This window comes from Aythya marila, assembly GCF_965140915.1.
Source record: "Aythya marila genome assembly, chromosome: 9".
NCBI lineage: Eukaryota > Metazoa > Chordata > Aves > Anseriformes > Anatidae > Aythya > Aythya marila.
Genome location: NC_139050.1, coordinates 24,962,848 through 24,968,847, shown reverse-complemented (window position 1 = coordinate 24,968,847; position 6,000 = coordinate 24,962,848).

Below are 6,000 nucleotides of genomic sequence, written 5' to 3'. Positions count from 1 at the left end.
TTCTAACAGAAGGCTTAATTCATCTTTTTCCACGAGCAGAGCGGGGAACTGACACTCTGTAAATTCTGCCTTTCCATTGTTTAACCGAGAAGTCTCAGTACAGATGTTATGAAAGAAAGCTCTGAGAGAAAATTCACAGTCACTTCCCCGGCCCTGGAAAATAAGTCCTTGATTACAAGCAAAATGAGCCCATTAGAAATTAATCTAAACTAATTGCATCTGAATAAAAAGTAATTTATGAATTGCAAATGTTTATCTTTCCTTTAGAAATATTGCTGTGGCTAAATTACTTCTGAAATGTGTACAAAACGCTTTGCCTAGGTAGGAAAATATTGTAAACTATTTCTGTAATTAAGCTGATTACATATGTAAAAATGCTCATCTGCTTCGTATTATTTGTCAGCTCTGTGCAACAGGGATAAAACCCACCGAGAACCAGGAAGGTTCCCGTGCAGTGAGCGCAAGGCAGTGCTACCACCACGTGCACCAGGTAAGAGCCCAGCCTGCTCCCTGTGCCACCAGATCCACAGCAGAAGGACCCAGAGCCCACCTGCAGGTACTGAACAGGGAGAAAAATCACCCCCAAATTGCCAGAAACCACACAAATCAGTTTGTGTGCCTTCCCACCGTAAGGACAAAAGCCATAGCAATGCTGTTTACTTTAATTACTGGCTGCCCAACTAATTACAGTATTCTAAACCAGAGATTTAAGATGTATCACAACCAGTTCATTCATCAGCCCGTTGTTTTCTCCTTCCTGCTGGTTCTGCCCCATGGTCCTGAGCCGAGCAGGATTTCTGCTGCGGTCACCGGGCGGGTGGAAGCGCGCGGGGCCAGCGGTGGCGTTTCCATGTGGTTTCCATTGTCCTGCATTTAACCTCTGGGAGATATTTTGGGGAATACTTTATTTACATTTTCTTTAAAAAAGAGTGTGTTTACCTTCTTCCTAAAGATTACCACATGTCAAAACACTTCCAAATCTAAATATTTCTTAAAAGAGAACCTGCATAATAAATAATGTATACACGTTAAGTAAAGGAATGGCGTAAAAGATGTTCCGAGCATTCGCAGCTATTTGCTAATGGGCTACAGGCAGTGTCTTAATTTCCAGCAGAACAACCTCTCTCGGTCAGCGCCAGCCAAGTTTCCGCTGCTTAAATATTTACCGAGAGGACAGCTCGGAGCCCTGTAAGCGTTGCTGCTAACACCGACTGCCTGCACGGTGCCGCGATGCCGGTGTGATCCCAGGCCCGGCTCGACTCTTTGTGGGGACACCCTGGTCTGGCTCTGCAGGGCTCGAGGGACCCCCTCTTTCTAGGACAAGCAGTTCATGTGTGGGAGAACTCTGCCATGTTGTGTAGGCTGCTTCTGGTCTTGTCACCATCAGTGACCAGTGGGACATTTTCTCCTTCTGTCAGAAAAGAAAATGCAGTGGGTCTGTGTTGTTCTTAAGGCAGTGGCCACCTAGCATGAGTGACAAAGTGTCCCCCTGTCCCCCCCCTGTTACGGAGTGCACAGAGCGTGTTGGTGTCTTGCTGGAGCAGGAGACTGAAGCACCAAGGTGCTGGTCAAAGATAAATGGAGAGTTAAAATGTTTGGGTTTGTGGGAGAGCAGGAGCTGTGAAACCAGTAAGACCCCACAGCTGCTGAGTCCCCCCTGCAAAATTGCCAGCATTTACCAGTTCCCAGTGACATGAGACCACTTGATGTAAACCCAGAGAGTTTGAGCAATAGTAGAGGTGTGGTGAATGCTACTGAAGTGAGCATCCAAATCATGAAGGTGGGACATCAGCAAACACTGGGCACTTTGTCAGATGGAAGCAATGGTTGATTAGCTTGCGTCTTCTTGCTGCCTTCTCCACGAGGTGCTGAATTGAGGGGGACGTTTTCAGAGAGTAAAAAAAACAGGGAGAAAGAGCAGGCACCTGCTGGTGGAGCCCACGGTCACCCAGCTGCCCAGGTTGTTCCTGCCCATGGGTATGCTTCAGGATCCCAGTGGGAAAGCTGAGCGTGGAGTGCTGATGTGGGGATTACCTGCAACACACCGAGTGCCTGCCTGAGCTGGGGTGCAGCTGGACTTTCTTAATGTGTTATCAAAACTCTTTTCCTTCTTCTCCTAATTAACCCAAAGAAGATGTTAATGAAAGATTCAGGGACTATTTTACCAGCCGTGGATCTGTACCCTTGGTGCTTTCAGAATGGCTTTGGCTGCTGCTAACTTCAGATTTCCTTGCATTTTACAGGTGAATGCATTTCGTACCTCCCGGTTTCAGAATTTTGAATTGGTGTTATTCCCTGTATGATTTTTACCTGTGTAAAAGGAGATTGCTAGTGTCCCAAGAATATTTAATGAGCTGCATGTCTGACGTGCAAAGGCCATAAAAGTTTTGTTGTAAAGGAAAATGTTTTCTCAAACGTGTCTTTCAGAGGTGCAGTATTTAAAAGTTTAACACAGAAGGGTTAAGTAAAGGCTTGCAAAATGTGCTGCAGAACTCATTGGGGTACATATTTTCCTCCATTATCTTGCAGAAATGAGCAAGCAACTTGAGGCTGGAGCAGCAGAAAAAAGGACAGCATCTAAATGACCTCCTTACTGAGACCACCGGAGCAGGCAGGTTATACAGCACTAGTCGCTGGAGCAAAGCAGCGGCTTTTCCTTCCTCGTTCTTCTGGCTTCCCTCCCCTCTGAGTAAAGTTTAAGTTCTCGTATGAGTTTAAAACATTATTGCTGGAAAGAAGCTGCCTCCTGCATCACAAAGGAAGAGCCACATGTCGGTGCAAAGCATGGGTGCCACCACACGAGCACAGCACTCAGAGCGCTGCAGCCTTCATCCCCAGCGGCACGAGCCAGGTGAAGCGGTGCTTCAGGAGCCTTCGCCTGCACCTGGCAGCCAAAAGCAGAAATCAGCCTCCAGATGGGGGCTGGCTGCTTTTCTCTGACAAAAGGAGGAAAAGGAGGCATGCTGTTATAACATAAAAAGATGACGGGCATCGAGGGCTCCGCTCGTTTTTCCATCAGAAATTTAGCTTCTGTCCAGTCAGCAAAGTGAGTAAGGACTGGCAGAACGGTGTAAATGCATCCAAAAAGCTAAAATCCTATATGCTGTGCAACCAGACTAGTAAGGTTCATGGTGTAGAAAATCCTCAGAATTTTCTTCATTCACACCAGCTTAATTGCCTAAAGAACATCTGGAGAGAAGACCTGGCCGCTCACTGAAGTCCTGAGCAGTGACAACCCACATTTCTGAAAACATTTATCAGATCCTCTATCAAAACCAGGGGCAGTTGCAGCTTAAATATTGGGAAGGCTTAAAAAAGCACAATTTTTCCAGTTCCTTTCAGGACTTTGTCGCACAACCCAAAAATGTGAAAGTGAAACAGATCTGTTGTGCTTTTTTAATATATAAAGTAGATGACCTTTAAGGTGCACTTTCACCTGTTGTTACTTCGCAGGAAGGATGAACAGGCTCAGAAACTGTGAGAAATAGAGAATAAAGGGCGAACAAAATGGGAACGGCCACAAAGTTGGACAAGTATCAATATTTACTGGGCAGGAGTTAGCACAGTGTTTGCTGCTACAGAAAACACATTATTTATTCCTTGAGCATTCAGCTGCAGCTTGCTCGCGGGACTGCCGTACTCGCATGGCCACGCTGCTGCTGCTGAGAGCCCTCGGCTGGACCCATGTACGCTCAATAGATCTGCTGCTGCTTTTCTGAAAGGCAAGTTTAAGTGTGCCGCTTACCAGCTCTGCCTGCAGGAAAGCCGAGCTGCTGATGAACAAGATTAGACAGAGCAATTTCATACCCAGTATTTAGCACAGCTTTATGTGCTTTTTAAAAACAGCACTGTTCACCCTGGAAAAGAGTGGTTTTTTTTTTTCTTTCTTATTCTTTCCCTCTTGTAAGTGTTCCTGTATCGAGAGCTGAGGGCTGATAGGGGTTAGCACGGTGGGGTCTGAGTTTTGTGCGAGACATCTGGCTGCCATCGCAGTGCTCACCTCGCTGCGTTACTGCGGGGAGCGAGCAAAATGTGGAAACTGCTACTTCACTGGGCAAGAATCTGCATACGTTCATGCTGTGAACACGCGATGGGCTCTACGAGGACAGAAACAGGTGTTTACTCCTTGCTACGTGATTTATTTGATCTCTTCCCTAAATCCCCTTCTCATGCCAGTACATCTCCACATAAATCCCATGCTAAAATTTTACCTACAGAATGCATATATTGTATATGCATTGGCTGACTCGTGAAATGTCCATAATTAAATTTCATGAAACCTACGGGGTTTTTTTATATATAAGTTCAGACACTCTCAGAAATAAAATAGAAACAGGAGAGTTCTGGCCAACTTCTGTAGGCCTATAGACTTATTAGGTATTCTAGCCCAAGGAAACCAGGAATGTCAGTATTCCTGTCCAAAAATATCCTGTTAAGAGTATTTTATTTTAATCACAGCTGTGCTAAAAAATACACAGTTCTCTTATACCGTCCAATCGTCTTTCTCTGTTATGATGAAAGTACATTTTTCATGCTTTTTATTACAATCATCTTGAGGACAGACATGCCAATATCTGAGCAGATTGTAAAGATTTGAACCCCACGCTTTACGTATCCATCACGGGCACCCACAACCTGCCCAGGACCGTGTTTAAAACCCAGCTGGGCTTCGGGCAGGGGCTGTGAGGTGAATTTATTCGGGACAGCGAATTTATTCGAGGCCGTGCTTCAGGTGCCGGCGGCGGGGCCACGGGGCCGGGGCTGCGATATTAGCAACTGGCGCACATATTAATTAACTCCTTTATTCACGGATCAATCGACACCACCGTTAGTTTTATTGACTTTATAATTAGCAGGATCTTACTTTTGTTTGGATAAAGCTGCTTTTTTACTCAGCGTAAAATCTATCCCTCCAGCAGCAGACAGACGCCCGAGCTGTCTGCCCGCTGCTCCCGCTACCGGGCCGCCTTCTGCCCGAGGGAAGGAGGGACGGAGGGATGGAGGGAGCCCTTCTCCGCCGAGATCTCTCCTTCCCCAGCCGAGCCGGGGTCCCCTCACGGGGCTGGGAGCCGGGGAACGGCGGCGGGCGCCGGCTCCTCACGGGGCAGCGGGGCGGGCGCCATCCCGCAGCGAGCGGCGGGAGCGGCCCCTCACGGGGACACCATGGCGGGAGCCTCCTCCTCACTGAAAGCCCCATAGTGGGAGCCTTCTCCTCACGGGGACACCATGGCGGGAGCTTTTTCCTCACAGGGACACGATGGCGGGCGCCTTCTCCTCACGGAAAGCCCCATAGTGGGAGCCTTCCCCTCACGGGGACCCCACAGCGAGCGCGTCCCCTCACAGGGACACCGTGGCGGGCGCCTCCTCCTCACAGAACCCCCATGGCGGGCGCGTCCCCTCACAGAGACACCATGGCGAACGCGTCCCCTCACAGGGACCCCGCGGCAGGTCCTTTCTCCTCACAGGGACACCATGGCGGGCTCCTTCCCCTCACAGAGCCCCCCATGGCGGTCGCGTCCCCTCACAACGGGCGCCATCCCCTCGCCACCCCCGCTCCTCCCGGGGCTGCGGGCGGCGGCTCCGTGCGGGCTCGGGCGCTGCGGGAGGGCGGAAAACATTGCGAGCCAGTGCACTTTCCTCGATTTTATTACCTGAGGGAACTTGACAAAACTTGCAAAAGACACAATTGCGAAGTCGCTTCCACCGGCCCGCTTTCTACCGAAACCGCGGCGGGGGGCGGCAGGGCTCCGGGAGGCTCCGGGGGGCCGGAGCAGCGGCACCTCGCCCCCCTCGGCCCCAAAAAGACCGCAAAGTGTCTAAAATTCATTGCTTGGCACTTATCGAAATTTGCGACGTCGGAAAACGGATTGACAAAAGGTGAAGCAAACCTGAGCGAAACAAAATATATTGTACTGACAACAAATGTAATGAAATAACAGCATCTTTTTTTTTTTTTTTCCTTTTTTAAATAACTTAAAATACACTAGAAAAAATATGGTC